Source organism: Acomys minous, assembly GCF_964271855.1.
Source record: "Acomys minous genome assembly, chromosome: 3".
Classification (NCBI taxonomy): Eukaryota; Metazoa; Chordata; class Mammalia; order Rodentia; family Muridae; genus Acomys; species Acomys minous.
In genome coordinates, this window is record NC_140485.1 from 25,517,514 (window position 1) to 25,532,198 (window position 14,685).

The 14,685-nt window shown below is 40.8% G+C and overlaps 1 long non-coding RNA gene across 1 annotated transcript in view; it reads left to right on the plus strand.

Annotated features, from left to right (window-relative positions):
* LOC311593420 overlaps positions 1–13,802 on the plus strand; it is a 34,351-nt gene extending 20,549 nt beyond the window's left edge. The window contains exon 3 of the long non-coding RNA XR_014777705.1: positions 13,359–13,802. This is a non-coding gene — a long non-coding RNA (uncharacterized lncRNA). The remainder of the gene's footprint in view (positions 1–13,358) is intronic.
* Positions 13,803–14,685: the final 883 nt, after the last annotated feature.

Below are 14,685 nucleotides of genomic sequence, written 5' to 3' on the forward strand. Positions count from 1 at the left end.
GATTTTGTGTTTTGTTACTTTGCTTAAAGTGCTTAAAGTAGTAGTCTTCTATAGGGTATTACCATGTAAGTATAGGAGTGTGTCTTTTTATTACAGTGATAAATTCACTTCTTCCTTTCACATTTGTATTCCCTATATTTCCTTTTCTTGCCTTCTTGCTTTAGCTAACACTTCAAGCACTGCTTAGAGGTATCCGACGTTTTGATATAATGATAGAACCTTGTCATCGACAAAGTACACATTTGAGAGTTTGTGCTGCTGGAGCATTTTTTCAATGTTACATAATATTTTAAGTTTATGATCTTGGGTTAGGCCACATACATACTTATATTCGGCCACATGCCTTCAAGCTGCAGGTTAGACCTACTTGTGACTATACTGAGTAAGAGAATAAACACTCTCCTGTTATTCCTGATATTAATTTGAGCTTTTCTTAGAAGGTCTTTACTCATGAGTTTTAAAGGACACCTTTTCTGTGTGTGTGTGTGTGTGTGTGTGTGTGTGTGTGTGTGTGTGTGTGTGTGTGTATTATTGGATATATAATAATAATTATGATTAGCAGTTATTTATCCTAGGGTCTTGGAATAGGTCAGCTCTTTTCTGGCTTTTAGTAAGCCCCACTCCCTCCTCTACCCCAGCTTCTACTGGAGGGATGGTATGAAGTCAGCGAGTCTACCCTTCTAAGTCACTTGGCTCCACACCTATTTACTCACAAATATGCCTGCCCCATTTATGGAGCTTGCGTTGCAGCTCCCACTTGTACACCCTCAATTTCCCCCTTCAACACGGCCCAGACTTTCCATCACTCAGGCCAACATCCCCAGTGGACACCCACACCACAAGTGATTCCTGAACCCGCAGTGATTCTCAGGACGATTGTTTATTTAGCTATTAGAGAGGAGAGAGGACTGGGGGCTTGGGGACATAGAAATCCACAAGGTTCTGCTTCCTGTGACTGAAAGACTTGACTGTAAGACCGCTCTCAAGATGATACCATAGCACCAGTGAATGCTGTGGGAATCTCGGGGTCTTTTCTACAGGATCCCTTTCTGTGCAGATGGTAGATGCCTCATCTCAAGCCATATTTTTTTTGCAGCAAGACTGCACACTGCTGGGTGTCGCTGGGGTTTTCTTTTCTCTTTATAGCACCACTGTAAGGTTTGTAGTCTCTTTTCTTGCTACATTATCTAACTTCTGGTGTCAGAGTCCACTTCTTCTACAGATCTGAAGTTCAACGCTCTGTGTTTCTCCAAAGTTCTACACAGTATACAGGTGGATACTGCTGCACTTCTTTGCCTGGTCACGCCATCCACCTTTCCTGTAGCCACCCACTGTTGTGTGTGCTGTTTCTCAGATTAATGAAGAAGCAGTGGAAGAAACAGTTGTCTCTATAATGTGGTGGCTTACATTTTTAAAGCTTTGCTATTTTAAGCACTAATGTGATGACTGTTACTACCACCACCAAGTCACCACCACACACAAATTTCTTGAGTCAGGATCTCTTGCTGAACTTAAAGTTTTCCAGATGCACCCCCTGCAACTAACCAGTTTGCCCTGGGGGGTGGGGTCCCTTGGCTTTGCCTTCTGAGGGTTAAGATTATAGGCAGGCACCATGCTCGGTTTTTACATGAAGTTCCAGAGGCTCAAACTCTTGTCTTTGTGATGATCCAGGAAACACTTTGTCCACCAAGCCAGCCACATTCACTCTGATTCACAGAAATAATATCCAATATAAGGTTTTGAGGGGTTATATACTTACAGCAAGTTAAGCTATGGCATTGTATTGTACTTGAGGAGGAATGTGAGAGAAAAGTGACAATAGTATTTCCCTTTCTGCCCTTTCCTGTAGTTTTCTTTTTGAATGATCATCCTGGGAAGGAGATAATACAAAGTAATTCATCATTTGTGTTATTATTTATTAGGTAACAGTGCCACCTGACAATATCTCACATACCCTCCTGTAGCATGGCTACCTAGAGGTCCTCAAACAAGGGGTAGGGTTCAGATATAGAATACCAGAAGAAGCACTAAGAAATTAAGAGAAAAAACATACTCAGTATAGGTTCTTTATCATTCTCTGAATCTTTATTTTTGCTGAATGAGGTGTTTTGGTTTTCTAATTTAAACCAGGCACATAGTTGCTATGTATGTGCAATTAATCTTTTAATATGTAATGAATTAATCGCCCATGTGGTGCTGCTAGTCACTGCAGGGCATAATTTGATGTTCTGTGAAGAATATAAAGAAGAAAGTGTATGCTCCTAGCTCACATGGAAAAAAAGATGGCTCTGTAGAAAGAACTAAGTGTGTCTATGAAAAGAAAATGTGTAGCAGTTAAAGCTGAAAGCAGCTCAAGTCATATAGAAAAGCAGCTCTCCGAGATGGGGAGGCAGAAGCAGGTACCATAAATATGGTCTCTAGCTAAGAAGGTAAATTTGAGGCTGATCTGAAAAGCTGTGGTTAGCATTCAAACCACTGATGGCTGCGGAAATGCCTCTTGAATGGTCTAATAAAGAAAAAAGCAAAGAGGAAGTATGGGACGCTTTTGGGAGAAATAAGTAAATCCTTCAGATGGCACTAGGGTTTCCAAACCATCGTATGTAGGTGAAGTTCTTGGCTGGACCAAAGGAGTCGGCACAGGATTTGGTATGACTATATGCTCACGTCCTCAAGATAAGACATAATTAAGTCCTTTAACTCTATAATTTGTCTTGTCCACTGGCTTAGGTAGGGTTTCTATTGTAAACAGACAGCATAACCAAGGCAGCTCTTATAAAGGAAAACATGGAGTTGGGACTGCCTTACAGCTTTAGACTTCTAGCCCATTGTCATCATGGCGAGAAACATGGCGGCATGTAGGCAGACATGGTGCTGGAGAAGGAGCTGAGACTTCTACACCTTGATAGACAGGCAGCAGAAGGAGACTCACAGGGCATAGCTTGACCCTGTAAGACCTCAAAGGCTGCCTCCACAGTGACACATTTCCTCCAACAAGGCCACGCCTACTCCAACAAAGCCACACCCCCCATTAGTGTCACTCCCCGTGGCCAAGCAGTCAAACACATGAATCTGTGGGGGCCATCTAGTCATACCACGACATCTACCGTTTAAAACCTTGAATGCTGTCTCCAAGCAAGTATTTCTAGAAGCCTCCTCCCCCCCCCCCCCAGGCAGTTGTCTAGCTTGGCTTGGATCTGTGCAAAACATGCCCTGGAATCTCTAGCTAAGGAGTGGCTAGGGAGCAAGAGTGAACAGTGATTGAATAGCAGTCACGTGCAGGCTCGCTTGATAATACTTCAGGGACCCGCAGTGTTGTTTTGAGATCCCTTAGCTTTTCCCTGATAAATTAGTTACACTATTTATAATATGCCAATAGTCTAATTATAAGAATGTTTATCTCCTGTGTGCTAAAGGTGTGTGCGCGTTGATGTAGGAATCGGAGCAGGTCTCCGTGCTGCTGCTGACTCCCTGTGCAACCTTGAACAGTCAACTCCTCTCTGTAAGCCAAAATGCCTCATCTACAAAAGGACAAAAAAGGACGAGAGTCTTTCTCACAATCACTGCGGGGATCAATTAGGGGGAAATGCACAGAAAATTGCAAACTTTAAGGCACCCGTGTCATTTCCATCCTAATTTGTTAAATCGTTAATTGACAATGTTACAGAAATTCACCATTAGCTTCCCGCATCATCCACCTCTAGAGAAACCAAGGTGAGCTTTATCTGATTAGAGTTGAAAGACAATGCTTACTGGGTCACCAGCCATTGTCATCCATTCTCTCCTGATGGAAAGGACAGAAGACTCAGGCAACTAACTCTACCAGCAAGCAAGGATCACAGCTGGGATTCCAACCCGCTCAGCTTGTCTCTATCTAACACCTATCATTTAAACAATATACATCTTCTCTGAATAAAAAGAGACATACAAATCTCACAGTTTCTATGAAGTTCTGTGGGTCACAAATTCATGCTGCAATGAATAACAGGTCGCATTTACTCTTCTTCTGAATTCAGAATTCAGCCATACATCTTTCTGATATTGCAGCTCTATTGCAGGAAACACAAATACAGGTCCCCAATGAAGCTTTTTATTCCCTGCTTTTTACTCTAACTCTTTCGATTATGAATAGCCAGGGCCACTTAAATTTGGAAGTGTTAAAGCTAGAGCCCAGTGTCTTCCACTCTCCTCTGGCCTAGAGGCTTCACTCTGTCTCCCACTCAGGTAAATTCCTACAGAGCATAGAGTGCATGCCGCTGCACCATCTGGAAAAGTGAACATTGTCTGGAGGAATGTCATGGCACTTTAGAAGCCAGGGCACCTCCCCCAGAGCTGATAACTCAGGATTCTCTGTAACCATAGTGAAGTCACTGCTGAAAGAGACCACATGGGCCAAGCATCCTGGGCAGTTGCATCCAGCCAACAAACACGCTATAACAGTTTAACTGACTGCTTCTTGCTTCTTCCCTCCCTTGCTCCATCCCTCCGTCTCTCTCTCTCCCTCCTTCTCTCCCCACCTCCCTTTCTTCTTTGTTGAAATAAAATCTTATCAAGTAGGTCTAGACATTAGGTAAAAGGTTCTTATCCCAGAAAGGATGGACAAAGCAAGAGACAAGATACACTGACATCACCCTAAAAATGGTTACGCCTCCACTGTTACATCCTTCTATCTTCCCAGTCACTTAATCAAGATTTTTTTCTAATCCTAAGAAATTTGGCACCTAATCTAAGTATTTTCTACAAGATGGTATACCTAGCCATAAACCACGCTTAAAACCTAAGCATTCTGCATACACTCTCAAAAGGAATTCACTATTTCTTAGCAAACATTTAATAATTATTGACTCTGGGAAGTGGAAGATGAATTGGATCCTTAATGCCCATCTACAAGATAAAATGAAACATAGTAACATTGTCTTACCCCCTCATTTATTCATACTTCATGAAGCTCTCATTATAGAGAGGGCAGGAAGAGCAGAGGTTAAGAAATTTGCTAAAGGCCATTTTGCAGTGTAATGGAGCCGGCATTTGTGGTTCACCTGAGACACGACACAGACACGAACAATAAAATGTGTGCTTATCAAAGATAGTTTTGTTTGTTTGTTTGTTTTAAGATTTATTTACGTATTAGGTGTGCAATACTCTGCCTGCATATGTGCCTACTCACCAGAAGAGAGCACCAGATCTCAACATAGATGGTTGTGAGTCACCGTGTAGTTGCTGGGAATTGAACTCAGGACCTTTGGAACAGCAGCCAGTGCTCTTACCTCTGAGCCATCTCTCCAGCCCATAGCAGGTAAACATCCTCTATGCTATAGGGCTAGAGAGTCAGCTGTGGCAAAGGGCTGGCAGGACTTCCCATGGTCGGCTATCACATTACCTTGTTCTGATAAAACTTTGAACCTGCCTTTGATTTGGACTTGCTTAGCTTTCTAGCATCTCTTCATCTTCTCTGTCCATTAGCCTACAAAATTGTTATTCTAATTTTTCCTTCACTCATTGCTTGGTTTCCAGACACTGCCACTCACTGCTCCGAGCAAAGCTGCCCACTGCTCCTGCCTCTTATTTATGTGCCAGGGTAGGAAACACTAAATCTGGAAATATAGGGTATAACAAGGGATTTAGAACATGCATGTGGCAACTGACAGATAACAATACCAAAGTAACCTAAAGTGCTGGTGTGTTGCAGTGTTATTTATGTGCTGACACATATTTGTGTTAGTATTTGTTAAGAACAAAGAGACAGGAGATTCAATGCCATTTAACATAACTCAAGCTAGATTCTAAGAGTGTGATGCTAGCTGAGCCTTCCTGGAGTTGACAAGCTCCCAATACATTGCATCCCCTCGGTACCTGGAATTTGGTTTTCCAGGACCCAAGGCATAGCCAACTATCTACCAATGAAGGTTTGCACATGCTATCACTTCAGCAGGTGACATACAGAGAATGTCCACATGGGCAAAAAAAAAGTAAACTCTATGGCTTGTAGGGGGAAAAGAGTCCAATGTTTCTCTTTGCAGCTAGCATGGCAGTGAAACAGCTAGGAACTTAGCCTGGCCATGCCAGTCTCCTTTTTTTTTCTGTCTTGCCGCATGATCACATCATTACCCTGAAAAGAATTTCCACTTTAGGGAGCGACCTTGCTGAGGGGAAGCTATAGTTTTAAAAGTCTCTTAAGGTTTCAGTTTGAAAAGTCATCCTGGACTTCAGATCGACTTTCTAGGAGCAGAAGTTTACACTTTGTTCATTTGGGAGAACAAAGGAAAGGGTTTGGGGATCCCAAAGCTTCCGTTGCCAGCTGTCTCACATTTTTTTGCTCACTTTTTTTTCTTTTCCCCAGCAAGATTAAGACGAGTGAAATATTTTTTTTCTTTTTAGCTATCATTGAAACGTTCACGTTCTCCATTACTGTCAATTTTTGAAACTTGTCTTATTAGCATTTTTAGAACAGTTAAAGAAGAGAGAAAGAAAGAAAGCTTTCACAAAGGGGAAAAAAAAAAAGAATGTGCCTGATTTCTAAATGCAAGAGAGTCCTTACAGGATGTCACTGGCATCAGTGTGCCCCATCTCATCTTCACTTCTGTGTTATCAGTTCCTCTTTTGATAGTGAGGAGCAGGGGAACTATACCCAGGGCACTTTAGTTTGAAGAAAGAAGTAGCCTAGATTATGACGCATTTGGAAGCAAGGTATAAGAAGAGACTGTGGGGTTCCTAAGAGGCTCATAAAGCTTTGAGAATGAGGGAAGCAACACCCAAGCATCATGGTCTTCATGTCTGTGAGGGTGGTGAGGAGAGAGCTGGGTTAGGGTGCAAACCCAAGGATCCTTGTGTCTCCTTATGCCAGCATACTCTGCAGGTAAAAGCACCCAGGAAGGATGACCCAATGGACTCCTTATTACTTGCCACTTAAAATAGTTTACTGTAAATGCACAGATTCTTAACAGAGAGCATCATTTTTCCAGGAAAGGGAAATGCAAAGTCCAGAGCAGGGACCAGTTTCACTACCTTTCCAGAAGTCACTTCGGCTGATGGAGTGAATTTTTTTTTTTTTGTAAAAATTGGATATTGTGAGTCAGTCTCTGTGGGTCTCAGGTGGCAGCAATCAGAGGCAGAAGACAGGCACAGTCCCTTGCAAACCAAAGAAGTAGGGCTGGCCTGATCTGGAGTTCTTAACTGCCCCTCTCTGTTTTCTGTGCAATCCTCTTATGTGTGCCACTGCATGATGAAGAAAGCCAGCATGCCTCTTGGCAATTTCTACCTACTATAAGAAAGGATAGCTGAATAGTATTCCATAGTGTATATGTACCACAGTTTCTTTATCCATTCTTCTATTGAGGGACACTTAGGCTGTTTCCATGTTCTGGCTATTATGAATAAGGCTGCTATGAACATGGTTGAGCAAATTTTCTTGTTGTGTGCTGGAGCATCTTCTGGGTATATTCCAAGGAGTGGAATAGCTGGGTCTTGAGGAAGCCCTATTCCCATTTTTCTGAGATAGCACCAGATAGATTTCCAAAGTGGTTGTACTAGTTTGCATTCCCACCAGCAATGAATGAGTGTTCCTCTCTCCCCACATCCTCACCAGCATGAATTTTTTATCTTAACCATTCTGGGAGACCTGGTGGCACTCAGAGGAAAGACAGCAGGTTACCAAGAAGAGACTTGATACCCTATGAACATATACAGGGGGAGGTAATCCCCCTCAGGAACAGTCATAGGGGAGGGGAATAAGGGGAAAATGGGAGGGAGGGAAGAATGGGAGAATACAAGGGATGGGATAACCATTGAGATGTAACAAGAATAAATTAATAAAGAAGAAAAAAACAAAAAAAAAGAAAGGATAAAACCTGATGTGGTCATTGCTCATAACTTGAGAAGAGCAGCTTGCTATGAAATGCTTGCTAAGGATGGCAAACGCCCCTTGGTCTTAGGCCTCAGTCATTTCACAAACCCTTTATTGATAAACATGAGCATTTCTTCTTGTTTAGTTTTTTTTTTTACCATTAACAAAAGTGTTTTCTTGCTTTTGTGTGTGTGTGTGTGTGTGTGTGTGTGTGTGTGTGTGTGTGTGTTGTTTGTTTGTTGACTAAAATCCCCTGTGTGGTTCACCTTGCTTTATAAAGGCATCATTTTGTCCAAGAGTGTAAAATATTCATATGTTACTCATCATGTGCTTTAAAAGCTTCTGTCTTTTATTAATTCTGAAAATAGCCATTCAATGCCTTCAGTGCATCAGCCACTGCTTTCCAGACCCGGGGTTCTATTCAGTTACTAACTTAAGCAAGTCTATGCCTCTACAGAGCTTCCAGGCAAGGACAAATTTAAGATAAATTATCGAAATGTACAGTAAACCAGAAGGTGACAAGTATCACAGAGGACATCATCCCTGAAAGGAAAGGAAGAAGATGGAGTAGGAGGAAGGCTTGTCCTCATGGTATGTATGATCAGCGCTGGCCGGTATTGGTGCCATGTGCAGGAGAAGGCACTGACTTTGCAGCCACCTGCAGCTAGGGTGACCCCAGCAGTGGGACACACAGAAGAATCTTGTCTATAACACAATGCACAATCTGGGGGCAGGGGCGATGAGTAAGAGAATCCGCAGGTATCTTGGTCATGTTTGGTTTTCCTGAGACCTTGACTTTTTATCTGAAGTGAAAAAAAAAAATCCTTGGAGGACTTTAACAAGATCCAATTTAATATTTTGAAAAGAACTTTCTGATTCCAATATTGAGACTAAACTCTGGAGGACAGAGGTAAAACTAGGACCTTGTATTTTTCTGACAGTTAAGATGAAAAGCATTTTTTTGTGTGTGAAATAAATGATGAGGTGGAGGGCAGAGGGTTGTAACTATATGGTCTATCTTCAAATGCTTCCCTTTGCATCCTAGAAGGGGATATTTTCACTAGGTCACGCCTTCAGCTTGACAGCCTTTGAAGCTGCATCACTTTTCATCAGAACATTCTAAGTGCGGTGTCGTTGCTTTGGGGGGAAAATGAGAAGAGCCTGTGATCTCAGGCCCTTTTCTTAATATGAAAGTAGTATAAGTTTTAGATGCAAGTTTTTCCAAATGCCTAAAAAGATAATAATTTCTTTTGAGAAAGCTAACTAATGCCATAATGGCCTTTGTAAAACAAAGTACCTTAAGTTGCTCTCAGCATAGTTTCCTATGAACAGGCTCCTCCAATAAGAAGTGGCTGCTGTGACCATACTTCTGACTACAGGAAACTGATGGAACACTTGAGAGACCTCTCTCATTTACAAAGGAAGGAATGCCTCCAGCTCGCATAGCTGTGAAGAACCGCAGGTGGGGATTTTGATGTGTTAAAGCCTCCTTTCGTGGCTCTACGTGGAGTATTCTATGAGCTTTCATACAGGAAAGATGTTAAAATCTGAATATCCTTCCTCCATGTTGTACGCTTCTTAGAAAATAGTTCACCCTCTTCAAAAATTAAATTAAAATTAGGAAAGAGTGATGAATGTCCACAATCCTGGGAAGAGGCGATGGAAACTAGCTGACATGAGTCAAGTTGGAGATCCAGTTGTCCCTCTTAATCCACCCAATTACAGCACAACTACAGGAGCTGCATGCCAAGTGCCATCATCCAGAAGTCAGCTAGGACCTGCAGGGACTCTGTGTCTGCGCTTTCTGATGCTGCAGTTTGTTACTGTACCTTCCCATGTTCTCAGGGGTTGATGTAAAGTGATAACTTCATTCCTGACTGTGATACATTGTAACAATCAAGACACAGTCAGTGATGAGCCTAAGGGGCAAAGGGCTATCAGCAAATAAAGCAATTCTACGAATGTTTCAAACTCCACATTTCCTTCTTGAGATGCAGATGCCCCTCTATATAGTATTGGTCAAACCTGACTTTCATCTAAGGGGGGTTGGGTAGGTTTCTGTTTGCTCTTTTGGGCTACAGATGGCTTATTTTCATTGGGAGTTGGTTATAAGTTATTGTTGGTCTTATACAGAGAGAAAACTAGGTTGGACTCAGGGACGTCTCCCTTTTCCTTTATCTTTCTTTCATAGGTAAGGAGATAGGAGCTGAAAAGAAATAAAGGGGGACATAGAAAAGTAGAAGGGTGATAGATCAAAAGGCAGATTATTGAATCTACTCCTTAACTCAAGGCCTTACTTGTTACTCACAAATAAGGTTATTTTTAATTCATTGGCATAGAATTTTGTATATTGATACAAAATAAGTATAATTTTGATACATTAGTATAGAATTCAATTCTAAGGTTGTTATTCATACACTATATATATATATATATATATATATATATATATATATATATATATTCTACTCTAATATGAGGTATTATTCCCATCCAACTCAATTATAATACAAGGTTTACTTCCAATATCTTGAAAGTGGTGCTGCAGCCTATTTCGGATAATTAAGTAATACAAGCTAATTGTTAATTGAACAAATCATGCTCTTATCAAACACTAGTCTAATTTTATCACAAGAATATGTATACTAGGCCTAACAGATAGATACAATTTTATAGATATATAAGGTAAAATAGTTAAATAAGCTCTTCAAAAGCCTCAGAGACCTACAGAATACGGCATTTAAAGATGGTTTTATTATTCTAAAGATTCTTTGACAACAAGAAAAGTTAACTTCTGGCAACACCCAAACTATCTCAAAGATGATGATCATCAAAGAACCTCCTTATGGAGATAGCTTCAAATGTCCTTGTTTCTGCCATAGACAGAATTCTGCCTAAACATGGGCAAGCTTGGATGCAGGCAGAATCAACAGACGAACTCTGTCAAGACAGGGTACACAAGTCCTTAATATTTCCTGTTTCACAAATATGTCTATCAGATATATTGGGCTAAAAGGCTGAAGATGATGCTCCAGTGTTAAATAGAGTTTTGGGTGACTATTACGGCAGTAAACTGTCTCAGTCACTTTTTTTATTTTGGAAGCTGCTAACCTGCGCTTCCAGTTCACTCAAGTAATTAAGTTTTATTCCTTCTCATGTCTCTGATGAGGTTGAAGACCAGATAGTTTAGTCTTTCAATTAAGCTTAGTTGGTTAGGGGTTAAGATGTCTTTAGATTTAGATAGATGTTTTAAGTTATTAGAGATGAGATATGATAGATATTTATTTTCCTTTTTTAATTTTTAAACAATTTTATTTCATTAATTTATTCAGGTTACAGCTCAATTGTTATCCTATCACTTGTATCCTCCGATTCCTCCCTCCCTCCTGCTTTCATCCTATTTCCCTCCCCTAGGTCTATGACCCAGGGTGACTGCCTCCCCCACTATATTGTCATAGGCTATCAAGTCTCATCTTGGTAGCCTGCTTATTCTTTCTTTGAGTGCCACCAGGCCTCCCCACCAAGGGGAGGTGGTTAAATATGGAGCACCAGAGTTCATGTCAGAGTTAGTCCCCGCTCTCCACATAACTGTGGAGATTGTCCTGTCCATGGGTAGATCAGAGTATGGGTTCGATGTTCACTACTTGTATTGTCCTTGGTTAGTGCAATAGTTTGAGCAGACTCCCCCTTGGGCCTCAGTACATCCATCATGATGTTCTTCTTATAGGTTTCTAGGACCCTCTGGGTCCTTCTATTTCCCCATCTCCTATATTTCTCTTACCTAGAATCTCAGTAGGATGTCCTCATATCTATCCCAATCTCCTGGTACGTGAAGACTTTCGTGGGACATACCCCTTGGGCTAGTGCCCAATTATAAGTGAGTATATACCATGTGAGTCTTTCTGCTTCTGAGTTAACTCACTCAGTATGATCATTTTTAGTCCCATCCATTTGTCCACAAATTTAGAGATTTCCTTGTTTTTAATACCTGAGTAGTATTCCACAGTATAAATGTACCACAGTTTCTTTATCCATTCTTCAACTGAGGGACAGTTAGGATGTTTCCAGGTTCTGGCTATTATGAATAAGGCTGCTATGAACATGGTTGAGCATATGTCCTTGTTGTGTGGTGAAACATTTCTGGGTATATTCCAAGGAGTGGAATAGCTGGGTCTTATATTCAGAATTTTTTACTCAATAAGATAGGAAAGATGTTTACTTCAAGTTTGCCAAATACAAACAGCCAAATCACTATGAATGTAACATTTATATAATTCCTGATTGTTTCATGGTTCTTCCTGTTGTAGAAATAAAATGAACTTATTTTATTTGTGTGCAATAATATAAATGCATATGTTAAACTAGAAACATAATATAAAATAAATAAATAAATAAATAAATAAATAAATAAATAAGGAAGTTAGTGTTCCAGTTACAATTGGGTTGTTCCTTTCCTTGATTAATTTAAACATTTGTTGTATAAAATAATGGGCTTATTGTAGCTTTTCATATATGAACATAATATTTTTTATTATACTTATATGTATATTGAATTTTATCATAATTTTAAATTGTATTTATGTATTGATGATATAAATTAAATAAGGATATTTCACTCATGCATATATCATATATTAAGCATATTTCATTCCAAACCTTCACATCATCCTCTTCCTAGTAGGTCCTCTGTTCCTCTATACATTTTTAACTCTACTTTGATGTCATATACACATACATAATTTTACATATCCATATAAAATTCAGGAACAGCATAGAAGAGAAAATATCTGCTATTCATCTTTTTGAGACTTGGATTAATTCACTAAGTATGATTGTCTCTAGTTACATTCATTTTCCTTAAAATTTATCAGCTTGGTTCTTCTTTACGGCTGAAAAATTCTAGTGTGTATTTGTATGTGTGTGTGTGTGTGTGTGTGTGTGTGTGTGTGTGTGTGTGTGTGTGTGTGTTACATTTTCTGTTGCTGTGCTGTGGTGGTTTAAATGTACCCCATAGCTTCAAGTATTTAGACACTTAGTTGTCAGTTAGTGGTGTTGTTTGTGAATGCTTTGGAAACTTTAGGCATTGCAGCATGAAGATGCTTTTTTTCTCATTGTTTGGTTTTGGCTCCTTTGTCAAAAATTACCTGGGGAGAGCTGGAGCAGGAGGACAGAGGGCCTACAGAGAGAAGAGAAACTGTGGATGGAGGCACCTCTACGATCAGCTGGATACCTACAATAGGAGTTTCTGGCAGGACGTGGGGGTGACTGTAACTGAGATTCCTAGTAATGGGGGTCACGGAGACTGAAGAGGACACCCTCTAACTAGACAGGACTCTTAGTGGAGGGGGGAGATCACCAACCCACCCACAAAACCTCCGAACCAAAATTTACCCTGCCTACAAGATGTGTAGGGATAAAGATAGAGCAGAGATTGAGGGCCTGTCCAACAAATGCCTGGCCCAACCATGGGAGAGAGGCAACCTCTGCCACTATTAATGATACTCTGTTATGCTTTCAGATAAGAGCCTTTTCTCTGAAAGGCTCCACCCAGAAACCCATTGAAACAGATGCTGAGAGTCACAGCCAAACATTGGGCAAAGTATGTGGAATCTTGTGGAGAAGTCAGAGGAAGGACAAAAGGACATAGAAGTGATAGGAACTCCATAAGAAGACCATCAGAGCCAACTAATTTAACCCCAGGGGGTCTTGTGGAGACTGAAGCACCAATCAATGACCATTCATAGACTGGGCCTAGGCCCCCTACACAGATATAAGAGATGGACACAGTATGCTTCATGTGGCTCCACTCGTATAAGGAAAGCAGGTGCTGTCTCTGACATGGACTCTCATACCTGCTTTTTGATCACTTCCCCCTGGCAGGACTGCCTCAACAAGCCACAGATGAAGAGGATGTGCTCAGTCCTGAAGAGACTTGATGAGCCAGGAGCGGGAGGATTCCCCTTATCTGAGGACTAAGGGAGGGGGAGGGGCAAAGAGTGGGAGAGAAGGGCTGGGAGGTGAGGAGGGAAGGGGCTACTCTTGGAATGTAAAGTGAATAAATAAATCAACTAATTAAAAAATATTGCAGTATTGCTAGATGTACATCACTGGGAAGAAGACCTTGAGATTTTATGCCATTTCCCACATACTTCCCTGGTTTCCTGCATGACAAAATGTGATCAGCCAGCTTCCTGATCCCAGCACCTGCTTTGATGCTTTCCCTCTTCATTTCTAAGTCCCAGTCCAGAGCCATAATCCAAAATACACTCTTTCTTCCTTGAGTTGCTTCGGTCCTGGCATTTCATCACAGCTACAGAAAGTAACTAATACACACAGCTTCGTTGACGGACATCTAGGTAGTTTCCACAACTTAACTGTTTTGAATGGTGATACAATAAAAAATGGAGGATGCAATTATCTCAGAGATGGAGTAGTATAGCCAGGGGTGGTATAGCTGGATCATTCGATAGTCTTTGGGGACCTCTGTACTGAGTTGCCGAGCAGTTTATAAGCATTTCCTTTTGCCTTCATCCTCCATGTTGGCTGTTGTTTGTTTGCATGTTTGTTTTAATTGACTATCACTCCGAATAGGATGCAGATCTCAGTGTAGTTCTGATTTGTGTGTCTTTGAGGAATAGTGAGGTTAAAGGGTCTTTATGTGTCTATTGGTCAAAGGGTCATTGTTGTTGTGTAGAGAAAAGTTGTTGTGCTATTTAGTTTTATGTCAACTTAACCCAAGCTGTAGTCATATAGAGAATCCTCAATTGAGAAAATGGCTCCCTGATATCAGGATGCATGCAAGCTTGAAGGGCATTTTTTTAAATTAGTAATTGATATGAGAGGGC